The 12,974-nt window shown below is 44.8% G+C and overlaps 1 long non-coding RNA gene across 8 annotated transcripts in view; it reads right to left on the minus strand.

Moving 5' to 3' along the window:
* Positions 1-12,974, minus strand: part of LOC118146779 (uncharacterized) — a 358,558-nt gene that overhangs the window by 17,216 nt on the left and 328,368 nt on the right. For 6 of the 8 annotated variants that reach the window (XR_008475922.2, XR_013525593.1, XR_013525591.1 and 3 more), the window contains 2 exons: positions 7,874-7,973; positions 1,412-2,649 (listed from right to left, as the gene is read on the minus strand). This is a non-coding gene — a long non-coding RNA (uncharacterized LOC118146779). Of the gene's footprint in view, positions 1-1,411; positions 2,650-3,800; positions 4,029-7,873; positions 7,974-12,974 lie in introns of those variants that run through there. The other 2 variants (XR_008475923.2, XR_013525594.1) reach the window with 2 other exon arrangements.

Here is a 12,974-nt window from a genome sequence, read left to right on the forward strand (position 1 = left end):
TAATGCATTGTATGCTTGAAATTTGCTAAGAGAGTAGATCTTAAGTATTCTCACTGCAAAAAAATTTTAAAGAGTAACTGAGATTAATGTTAATTAACTTGATTATAGTGATAATTCCACTATACATATATATCTCAAATCACTACTCTGTACATTAGATACATACCATTTTTATTTGTCAATCATACCTCAATAAAGCTAGAAAAAATTCCAAATTTTCTTTTGATAGTATTAATGGAATAATGGAAGACATTACAATTCTCATGACAAGACAATGTCAGTGTCCAGCGTTTTGATGTATTTATATTGGCTGGGATTCAAATCTCATCTGAAGTCACGGTAATTGCCTCTGTTGGAATGTCCCATCCCAGATCGTGAAGCACTTTCCCACACTGTCTCCCTGAATTCTCACCAAGACCCTGAATGGTGCTACTAGCCTCATCATTAAAAATAAATAAACTTATTAAAAATAAATAAACTGAGGTCATAAAGTTACAGAGACTTGCCTAAGGTCACATCACTTGTAACTGGTCAATTTTTTAACTGCTCCATGGTGCCTCTTAACACCACCACTTCTTCTTGGATACAAGTTATCCTCAGACAGATCTCATTTTACAGAGCTTTTCACAGTATGGTAACAGTTACTGGACTAGAACCACATAAAATGGTCACTGCACAGGATCATTCATCACAGGATTCGCTGAATCCCAAAGTCTTCCCAGGCTATAAAAAACTCTGTAGAGGCACTTTGGCCTGAAAGGATTTGCTGTAATGTGATTTCACCTGAATGCTTAGCCATGGCTGCAAATTCCGCTTCAAAGAAAGGGCCTCTCTTAACAAGTGACTGTTGTGGCTGTTTCTCTGCAGCTGGCATTCCAGAGCAAACCAGGGATTAGAGGAGTTTCTCTGTGGACTCAGAGATAAAAAAAAAAAGGCAGGCCAGGGACCCACACAGTCTACACTCCCTTCCCCAGCTGGTGATGCCTCTCCTAATTCTGATTCAATGTGCCCACCTGGTTGTCATTACACAGGGCCAGACTCACAGCCTGAGAGGACAGACCAGACTTCCCCAAAACTAAAACCACCCTGGAGCTGCTGCCATCTTCATTTGATGAGGACAAACCACAGACCCCATCAGGAAAGCTGGGGAGGGGATGGCGAAGGAGGCTAGCAGAGCCTCTGATCATACTCTGGGTGCCTTGGGCCACTTACACACACCCTGTCCATCAAACCTGCTCACCCCAAGAAAATGATCAATGACAAGCCGCTGGTGGTCAGGCCCTGCAACAGCAAAATGATTCCAGGTGCAAAAGAGTGATGTCTATGCATGCAGGGTCAGCTCACAGCACTCACAGGGTGAGGCACAGGATGGAGGTGTGAAGGATTCCCCCCCCCCGCCCACACACACACACACACACTCTCCCTCTCCTGATGTCATGGTTACCAAGGCAACCCAACATGAGTCATCATATCTCAAGGTGGATTAGCAGAGCAGGAAAAGGCTTTTGTTTGTTCAGAGCTCTTCCCCTTCTTTCTTCTTAATAGCTCTGTCTGATGTTGAGAATAGCCAAGTACCTTTCATGCCCTCAGAAATCCTAAAACTTGTGTGTTTAGATCGTTTAATCTTAGAAAGCAATCAGCTTTTTCTTCATATTAGGTTGGGGTGGGAATCCAGGGCTTAGTGACAATGTTGCAATTGGCAGAAATCTGAAATGATTTCTAGAACCCTGAGGGTAGTGACTTTGCAGTCATATTCCCTCTGTGCTGAGGCCCACCCCGGAGAGGCACCTGGCCTTCTCGGAGGAGCTGGCCCTCCTAGCCCCACTCCCCTGTCATCTGAACAAGCCGGCACAGACTAGGCCCTGGGGAGCAGCGTGCTTGCAGACTTTCTATTTTGAGCTCTGCAAGTGCTTCACAGCTCACTGGTTGTGTGTGCCAAACAGGAAGGTCCTCCCGGAAGGGCCACATACTGGAGGACTTCACCAAGAGCAGAAATAAATCAGCAGAGAAGAAGAGATGACCCATCACGGGAACAACGCACAATATCACAAAATAAGGCCATTCCCCTGTCCTGAGATTAGATCAAACACTCTCCTCGGAGACTCTGCCTGGATCTCTCATGGATGCCTCGAGGGGCACCCCATAACTAATTTTGAGATGGGCCTTTTTCAACTGGAAAAGCCAGGCAGTGATTACTGAAGCTGCCTTGTATCAGAAGCCTTATATGTAGAAGGCAGGACCACAGGTTCACATCACTTCCTAGAAATTAATTAGTAGGCAAAAACAAGTGCTTTGAGCTCAGTGAAGGAAGAAAGATGGTTTCTTGGTTGCCAGTAAAACCAACTTAGGCCTCTCTCCTCCTTAGCTCAAGGTGACCCTGGGTCTTCACCTCTGTTTCAATAAGGAAGCCTTACATTTTGTTAAAGTAGAATTACTTGACCTGTTAAGTTCATCTGAAGGCAACTGTTATTCATCGTTTGCACAAAAGAAGCACAAACAATTCCATGTCAACTCACCTGTCCCCACCTACAATGCAAACAGCAGCTGACAAGACTTTTCACCGTAGACTGTTATGAAAAGGCTAAACGGATCAGGAAAAGGACTTCTTGAGCAGAGTGACTCCTGGTATGGAATCTGTGGTCACCAGAGCTGTTAAAAAAAAAACAAGTGTTGGGGAGAGGAGTGGGCTTTGTTTCAAAGAAAAATTTTAAAACAGTATTTATTTTCATAATCTTTTCTCTTTAACTTCCAAAAAGGCCAGCAAATATTCCACTGGGCCCATGTGGAGCTGGGCTATGTCCCAGGGTGCGTGGCCATTCCTTTCCTGTTGCCTTCATCTCAATAAGTAGAGAAGGCAAAAGTTTGCTCACATCAATGACCATGATGTCTGTGGCTGTTTCTCCACAGCTGGCATTCCAGAGCAAACCAGGGATTAGAGGAGTTTCTCTTTGGACTTAGAAGTCTACACCCTCTTCCCCTCGCTTCTTGCCACAGTCTCATGCAATCCAGGCCAGTGTGGTGGGCTTGTAATGTTTCCCATTGGCTTTCCTGTCTCATTCTCAGGGAGAAGGGGTTGCAGACATAATGGACATTGACAAAGACTCTGCACACCCCCTGGACTGTTCTGTGGAGTTAGACCCAAGACATGCTAATAGGCCTGGCTTTCACTCACAGGGAGCTCACAGAATTTAGAAGATTTTTGAAGCAGATTTCTAGAAATCATCCTTTCCTCCTCATTTAAGATGAGAAAATGAGTCCCTAGAGAGGTGACATGACTTATTAAAGACCACGCGACGTCCTAAATGGCAGAGGCTAAAGCTGAGCTTCCTGCTTTCCAACCCAGAGTGATTAGCCCCAGAACTCAGTGGAGGTTACAGAAAGAGGGAAGGCTCCCTCACATCACCTCCTGATACATTCATTGTCTTTTGTACCTAATTATTATTACTAACAAAAAAAAACAGCAGCAACAAAGATATTTCTGGGGATAGGAAAGCAATGCTTTAAAACCACCAAACCTTGAGCATAAATTATTTGCCTTCTCTGTCAACTCCATGAATGGAGGCCTTGCATGGTGAGAAAGCCCAGTGTTTGGGGGTAGAAGCAGGTCCCATTCGGAGTTGAAAGAGAAAGGGCAAAGAACCATGAAGACAAATCTCAATGACATAGCTGGCACCCAATTTTGAGTGAAGAGAGTCATGGAAACCTTCCAGAATCCACGGCTGGATTGCATTCTCAGATCCAGCTACTCATCAGCAAGGAGATTTAGTGATCAGTCTCCTTCACCTCCAGTCAGCCCACATGACCTTGACTAGTTCCCCAGAATTGTGAGCTGCAAAGTCTCTGGTTGCTGAAACACTCACACCCCCATGGAGGGAGACTGGATGACCTCAGCCTTTTGAAATTACCTGCTGCAGCTCTTGGCTCAATTCTGTTTCATTTGCACTGCCTCCAGTGTCCTGACATTTCCCATTCACAGTTGCTCTCATCGGCCTCATTTCCTACCACTTCGAAAAGGTCTTTATGACCACCTCCGAATCAAAGATAAAAATGCCAAATTATACTTATCCTGACATGGAGGAACTCTCAATGAATCTGAGCTCAATCGCCTGAAGGTGTGAATAGGTGGATTTTAATTGTTATTCTCACATTCGGTTTTCAGCAGAGGAATCATTTTGCTTTGTGGAATCATTTGAAACTGTTTTCCTCTGCACGGATCCACAAAGTCACAAAAATATGTCGTTCTCATCCCTTCCTACCTATGTCAGAATCACAACTGAGGTGCTTCAATGATCTAGAACATCAGTTTTCTAGAGCCATATTTCCTTGGCTGCTAAATTTCTGAACTCACTGGCAATGTCCTAGACATTAGTATAACTGGAATAGTTCTAACGGGGAGGATCCCTGTTGGATAACTTGCTCCTGGTTGCTGTAGGAGTGACTTCTTTACCCTGCCTTTCTCCTTAGCCTTTCAGCTCCAAATCTCTAAGTATAAGTCTTGGAATTTGTACCTGGCACAGATATTCTTAGCTTTGCCCAAGGGCCCAAGCCTGATGGGTTCTTCCCACCTTCATTGACTTCTTTCACTTTTGTGGATTCGTCTAACTGTTGTTCTCTGCTATATCTTAATGTGCCCTTCTCCTGCTGAAACTGCCTTCAGGCTGCTCCTGGAATTATCTGTTTATTCCTTTTTCAATTCTGTTCATAGGCAGGCTGCTAAGTGATTCCTCCCCATACCGAGGCTTGACTGGGAGATCCTTTGTAAATGCCACCCTCCCAAAGCCCAGGCTCAAGAACACGATGTTCAAACATCCCCCAGGGGATTGCAGGAACAGAGGAACCTCCAGTGTTTGGCAGAGCCTACAGGGAAGGTTGGATGAAGTTCTGTTAGTCCCTAAAGGAAGGCAAGTCATAGCACTGGGTGCTAGGTTGAGAAATAATTGTAGGGTCACTCTCTTGGTGTTTACATGCTTGCTAATAAGCTTGCATTACAGGCTCCACTCTCCATGCAGCTCCTGCTTCTAGAAGGTCCTCCAGCAGCCACAGTTACCTGCAGCTTGCACTCCAGAAAGAATGCCCCCACTCTGATCTCAGGCCACACAAATGTACCTTTGCATGCCTTATCCATGATTTTTTAAAGATAACATAAATCTGACTTTTGAGTGACTGGAAGATAGTGGGGCATATAGCAAAATAATCAGGTGTTAGAGTCAGGCTCAACGGGGCTCAAACTCTGACTCAGACACTTAGCAAATATGTGTGACCTTGGACAAATTAATTTTCTAAAAATCCCAATTTCCTCATCAATGAAATGTGAATTCAAATAGGAAGATATTTAAAGAGTTGGGTGGATTAAAGATTAACATTTAATTAAAAACACACACACAAACAGAATTAATACCTAAAAAGCACTTATTACACGCCAGGCTGTACTTTGGTTCTGTCCTTCCGTTAACCCTAAGGAGTCAGCGCTATTGTAACCTCCATTCCACAGATGAGGAAGCAGACACACAGAGATTAAGGAATTGGTCCAATGTCCAGCAACATCCTGAGACCCTGGCAAACTCAAGGGACTTAAGGCCCTCTCATCCCTGAGGGGCAATGGGACCCTTGGGGGTCTATTTACCCCATTTCACCAGTGTGACCAGCTACCCAAGGAGCTTAAAGACCCACACCTAAGGGGTTATACCAGAGTCCTGAGTTGGGCCTAGATCCAAGAGGGTGTCCCACCAAGTAGGTCATGCCTGGTGGACGACAGAATATCCTTTCATGGGATTGTGTGAGGCACTGGAATGGTGCTGACACCATGATTTTAAGATAGCTCAAATTTCTGTATAGACATGTGGCCCTGTAAAAATACTTTCCCAGGTCCACATACCCTAGGGCACCCCCCGAGGTCCCCCTGCCAAGAAACCGCAGTCTGGGACTGGAACTGTGCTCTCCATGGGCAGAACGGTCTCCCGGCAAGCACGCGAATGCAGTGCAGTTATTACTAGATTTTAAATGCCTTGGGGAGTTTGAGCTAAAAGAAGTCCCATAGTAAAGCAAGTTTGTAATACAAAATGTGACTTGGCCTCTGTTTTTAAGTCTTAATTCCAGTTTTGTGAAAGGAAGCCCATTTGTAAGCTGGTTGAGGCTGATTGCTTCGCAGCCCATCTGGCTTTGCAGAGAGCAGAAAGGCAGATGTTCTGCAATGAAGAATGTGGCTGGTCTTTGCCTAGGTTCCTGGGTGGGAACTTCTAAACCCTTGGAATGTTCTGAGTGATAGGAGGGTCTCTGATACTCATGGTGAACCCCTGAGACCATGCCCAAGTTCATGCTGATGAGGTGAGGTGACTATGCTCTTGACAGTTTCAGGATGGGGGCTATCCAGGCCAGAAACACCAACCATATGTTTAGAGGGTTCGGGGAGTGGGGAAGGCTGCAGATGAGATCAATCATGTGGCCTGTATTTCAGTTATCTGTGGGTGACCTGGAAACCCCAGGGCTTGTGGCTGGGGTCTGAAGGGTTGGGAGTTTTTTGGGTGACTGGGCTCTCATGCAGGAAAGTTTGTACCAACCCTGGTGGTTGGCATCAGAATTGCAGTGTAGCAAGCAATAGAAGGCCCTGCCCTGTGAAGCTGTGCCCCAGCAGGGAAGGGGTGAAAGGGAGTGGAACAGCCTGCCTTCATGTTGTGTGTTTCAGGACCCTCTGTCTCCATCTGTACCTTCCCAAGCCTTGTCCTTCATCCTCCACCTAACACTTCTCCCCTGCCACAGCTGAGAGGCCATGTCTGAACACACATTGTCCTCTTAAAAACCTTCAAGTGTCTTCCTTACTTGTAATCCTGTTATTAACTGCTGACATATGGAGAAAAGAAATTAGGAAGATTAACTTGATCACCATGATATATTCCATACTGCATTTAGATTGTCTTCTAAGGATCTCAAATAGTTGACACGTGTTCTCAAGACATTTGAAGCAGAATTAAGTCTTTTTCTCGTGAGGTTGGATCAGGTATGACTCTGTCTACTTGACCTTTTTGGTCATTAGAGGCGCAGGACGAAGTAGAAATAGCATCAAAGTGGAGATAAACACCCTGAGTCTCGGTCGTCTCAGGGTGTGTTCCCCCAGAAGGACAGGGCAGGCAGGGCGGGGCCAGGCTGGTTGTCAGTCTCTATCTAATTGCCCAGGGTGCAAAACAGACCTTCAAGCTCACTGGAGAAATGAATAGAGTGTAAAGTTGGAATTGGAGGAGAAACCCAATCAAACAGGCTGAAGAAAGACTCCGATCTGATGGGCACACCACCAGGGCCCCCACTTGGTGCCCAGGGCAGCACATGATGTCAGATCTTACCACTCTGGGCTTCTTGCATATGGCCCAGCAGTGCTCTCATTGTCTGGGAGGGCAGGGACAGGGTGGAGAGGGGCTTTAGCACATCCTACTGGGAGAGCCTGTGGCTGACCAAGTTTCACAAGAAGGGCCTCATGCTGGACTCTGCAGCTCACAAGTCATCTTTGTCAATTATGGGACCATGTGAGGTGCTAACAACCTGACACCCCAAACTTACCTGTTTCTCTAAATTTTTAATTTTTTTTTTTAAGAGATGAGGTCTCACTCTGACACCCAGGACGGAGTGCAGCAATATGATCATGGCACACTGCAGCCTCAACCTCCTGGGCTCAAGCGATCATCCCATTTCAACCTCCCAAGTAGCTGGGATCACAGGCACACACCACCATGCCAAGCTAGTTTGTTTATTTTTCGCAGAGATGGGGTTTCACTATGTCACCCAAGCTGGTCTCAAACTCCTGGCCTCAAGTGATCCTCAGGCCTCTGCCTCCCAAAATGCTGGGATTAGAGGCATGAGCCACCACACCTGGCCTCAAACTTACCAATTGACTTTAATCAGCTGAAGGCATTTGGATGTCTCTGCAGTGTAGGGGAGCATACAGAAGTACATCTAAGGAGCCAAGCCACAGGATGCCTCTTGCTCTGCATGGAGAAGGAGAGAAGTGATAAAGAGGGGAAACCTAGTATCTCCTTCATGTACCTCCTTCCTCCATCAACATCCTCCTTTCTTGTCTACTTACTGGTATAGCTTACTATTATAACTATTCTTTTCTGCACACTGTTTTCCAATATACACACATCGGAGAGCTGCAGTCTTTAACGCTCCACTCTGTACCTGCATTTCCCAGCACAGACGGAGCCAGTCAATGTTCGGTGAATCATGTTTTGCTTTAGTCCTATCAATGTAAGATTCACAATGGCCAAATCTCATTAAAATGTCACCACAGCCCCAAAGTTAGGCCAAATGGACACAATCCCAAAGCTCTTGTCCTACAAATCTAAGCCTTTTGTGGGAGCAAACATGTATGTCAGCAGAAATTAAGGGAAAGGGAGAGGTGGATGGCAGCTGCTGGAGAGCACATGAACGTCATTTTCAAGTGCCTAGGATTGCCATTGGCCCTATCGATCGGATAATGACAAGAAGAGCTGGTTCGATTCCAAAAAGAGAAACCCTGCAGAGGAGGCAAAAGGAGTACTTAATTTTTATGAACCTGTTGGCTGGAACTCCATATTAATATTTCACAATGTCAGTCTTGTCTTCTTTATTTTATACTCAAATGAAGAGCAATGCCTAGCTCCTGAGTGTAATCTCAGTAGGACAGTGTGGTGTGTCCACGTACTGCCCCACGCCCCAGGCCACTGTAGTCAATGACCATACAGCCATTGTGGAACAGTCTTCTGGTTTTGTTAAACAGTTACAAGTTGAATTTGGGGAATATGTAATCATGTCAAGACTTTTTTTTTAAAAATCATCCTACTGCTAAGTAGCAGCCCTCTCTTTTTTAGGAAATAGCATGTGGTGGGGGTCTAACTTAGGGGCCATAAATAAATCTGGACAATAACCCTACATAAAGCAATCTTGTTCTTTCCCCCTCTAAGCTTCCACACCACCTCCAGTTTCTCTGTTGAGCTTATGATTTGGTTGCTAGGTCAGCCAGAAGGTGAATGGTTTCTTGAGTGGGTGAGATAGAGTGGTTGCAAAATGTGTATCTTGCCTCAGCTTAGCAAATGGTGCCCCAGCTGTCAAGGGTACACAGCATATTGGAGGCTGTGATTCAGGAAGGACCATAAGGTGAATTGTATTGTCAAGTACAGTAGTAAATGGCTGAAGCTGCCCAGCAGCTCCTTCTCCAACCCGTTTTCTTCTTAAAATGAATCTATTCCATTAGCAGGCACTAGACTGAGGTGTCCTCATAAAAACATGGAGTATTAACGAGGCATTTGGACCATCCCTTACTCTTTAGAGATGAGGGATTTGATGATGTCCAGAGTATGAACTGCAGTGTTTTTGTTTGTTTTGTTTTGGGGAGAGGAGGGGCAAAGCGAAGAGGATCCTAGTCAGGACAATGAAATAGTGCTAACATTTTCCAAGAAAATAGCTAACTGAATCATGAATGCACAATAAAAACAGTTTTTATAGTGCAGGAGGGGAAAAGATTTAAACCTGACAGTCCTCACCTCTGAAGAAATGCATGACATGGAAATAACTTGGACTAGTTCCTCAACAATGCCAATGATCTTACTTTCGTCATAAAGCAATGTGTCCAGGTTAGGGACAGTGTCTGATGGTTTCCATTCTACCTAAAAACTTACAGCCTTAGTTTATCTTGAATCATTAATTCATACAATCATTAATTCATTCAATGAACATATTACAATGATTACCTATCCTGTGATAGGGTCTGGGGGGAAAATGGCAAGTAAAACATTTTATCTATCTTCAGAATCTTCCAGAAAGGCAAACAGTTTTTTTAAATATGAAGGACTCAAAAAATTTATTACAGCAAGGCAGTTTTACCTATAAGGCACTCTGTGGCTTCCACATGCAGCCCAGTTTCTACTTCCATGTTTGGTAAAAGCTGGCAGCCATCAAGTCACATAAAATTATTATAAATGGTAGACATTTATATTCAGACATTAAATGATGGGAAGTAGTAGTCAGGATTTGCCATGTAGCATTTTATGTGTGCAAAGTGCTTTACAGTCATATTTTACGGCTTGTTCTATGAAATAGTCATGTGTGAGATGGGCTGGAACAGGCTCTATTTTAGAGTGAGAAAGTGACAGCAGTCCCATGTATATCAGCATCCTCTTTAAATACTATTTGTCTTGGGCTTTTAATAAAGATCATCACTTTTTTAAAGTTTCTTGGAATTTGCATTCTGCATGTTTATATTTGGTTCATCCAGTCTTTTTATAATGGCTCAAAGTCCAAACTCAAATTCTGAATAGCGCAGGTCACATCTGAGTGCAACTGCCAAGATGAGCCATGGCAGACATGACCCAACCCTTTTAGCCTCCGTCATGATCAATAGCTGTTTCCACAGTTCTACTGGAATTCCATTTCCTCACGTATCCTCCAAGGTCAGAGAAAGCATCACTCTGGTTTCCACCCACATTTCCTTCCAAGAAAGTGATCTTTGTGGTGGCCCTAGTTTGCCTTTCTCTACCCACCCTTTCTGTCCAAGTTTCTTGGGAATTGTAGCCATAATGGAGCCATCATAGACCAGCTTCAGCAAAGAATGATCAGCACTCCCTTACTCCTTTCTTCTGACAACCTGCAGCTGGAGTGGAATTTGGGAGAGGCAGGAGTAAAAATCTTTTAAAACCTCACTCTTTTGTTTCTTCTTTCCATTCTTTCAAGGGAGTATCCTGGATTACTGTAGTCACCCTGGGAGTAAATTTGTGGTCCAGAAGGACTAGCCTCTGCCTATGAGAAGCACAGTCTCATAGGGTATCCAGAAAGGCCAATGGGCAATTGCCAATCAAAGCTTCTGGTGCTATGACAGTGCTAGGGTTTATGGAGCAGAAGGGATATAGACATCTGCCTCAGGTCTGGGGGTTTAATAAGGGCTTCCCAGAGGAAGCAGCCTCAGGCCTTTGGAGTTAGATTGGAAATGCCAGTGCATCTTTTGCTTAGGGGGGACTTTGAGTCTAGGACCCAAGGAAGACCAAGAGGGTGGCCCAGGGGAGAGTAGAATGGAGAGTAGGCTGCTTGACATTGTCTTTAAGTTCTAGACAAGAGAGGGAGGGAGGGAGGGAGGGAAAGAGGGAAGAAGGCTTCTTTCTGCCTTGCTATGACCCAAGCATAACTTTCCCTTTGAAGACCATTCTAGTTAATGACCACTCAGCATATTCAGGGACAAGGGGTACCTTTGGTTCACCCCTGCATCATCTGCATCATGACTCTTGACATATGACAAGCAGCTGGGCAGCGCTCAGACCCAGCCAAAATATCTTCTCTCACAAAGCCTATAAGGCACTCTGTGGCTTCCACGAGTGGAAGGACTAAAATGACTGCATGAGCTCCTTTTATCACTGCTGACAAATCCCACAACCAGTCTCAGCGCTGAAAGGTGAATGAACTCAGGAATGGGAGTCAGGAAACAGCTTTTTATTTAATGTAGTGTGTAGTCTTAGCCACTCATTTGACTGACTTGGGCCTTATTGCCTCATTTAACTTATGGGATTAATAATACCTGCCCTACCTACTCAACAAGTTTCTTGGGAGGATAAGATCACATAATAAATATGAAAAGTTCAAGGTATATTAAAATAAAGCCCATGACTGCGTCTCATGTTGTTTTGATGTGTGTCTGGGCATCTGTGGAGTTTGGGTATTCCTTTCATCCACCACTGAATATCTAGGTTGTCCTGTCTTTTACCCTCAACTATCAGACATTCACACCCCTGCCCCCATTCACTATCCCATATAGCTTGGTCAACAGCTGCTTGCTAGTCATATGGCCATGGCTGAGTCATTCTAAGCACTGACTCATGCCATCACTTAGCATCTTCAAAATATTAATATGGCCCCTTCACTTTAAAACCTATAAACCCATATTCCCCAAGTCTATTCTGGGTCCAACACCAGTGGAGTGTGCCCCCCTACAGTGGCTCAAAGAGAAAGCCATCATCTCTGGACCCCATAGTCCTGGGTTAGCCCGCTGTGTCTAACAGCAGCCTCCCACCTGGAGCATGTCTTCCTTATTCCTGAAGATAATCTTCTGGTGCAACTACCACAATGACTTGAGGCTGCTTCAGCAAGAATGATGGAATGATTACCCCACTTCGGATACACTCTCTTATCTGTCCTTGGGGAGGGTTATGCAAAGTGGCTCATTAACATAATCAATATGGTTTTGACTGTGCCCTGACCAGCTAGGCTAACTGCCTAGCTCATGGCAAGTGCTCAGCAGGTGCTTGTCAAATAAACAATTAGATCTCATCATGGGCTGACTTGTGTCCTCCCAAAATTCATATGTTGAAGCCCTAACCTCTAGTACCTCAGAATATAATGGTATTTGGAGATCAGCTCTTTGTATTAGTCTGTCGTCACACCACTACAAAGAACTACCTGAGACTGGGTAACTTATGGAGCAAAGAGATTTAATTGACTCACAGTTCAGCAGGCTGCACAGAAAGCATGACTAGGGAGGCCTTAGGTGAAGGGAAAGCAGGCACATCCACCCATGGCAGAGCAGGAGAAAGAAAAAGAGAGAGAGAAGTGGAGAGGCGCCATGCACTTTCAAACAACATAGCTCATGAGAATTCTATCACAAGATAGCACTAGGGGGATGGTGCTAAACCATTGGAAACCACCCCTGTGATCCAATCACCTCCCACCAGGTCCCACCTCCAACACTGGGAATTACAATTCAACATGATATTTGGGTGATGTCACATAACCAAACCATATCAGTCTTTGAAGAGTTAAGTTAAAAGAAGCTCTTTAGAGTGGGCCCTAATCCAATATGATTGGTATTCTTTTAAGAAGAGGAGATTTGGTCACAGACATGTGTACATGCAGAATAAAGACCTTTCAAGGACACACTGAGAAGGTAGCCACCTGCAAGACAAGGAGAGAGGCTTCAGCAGAAACCAATCCTGCGGACTCCTTGATCTTGGACTTACAGCCTTTGG

This window comes from Callithrix jacchus, chromosome 13 (assembly GCF_049354715.1).
Source record: "Callithrix jacchus isolate 240 chromosome 13, calJac240_pri, whole genome shotgun sequence".
Taxonomy (NCBI): Eukaryota; Metazoa; Chordata; class Mammalia; order Primates; family Cebidae; genus Callithrix; species Callithrix jacchus.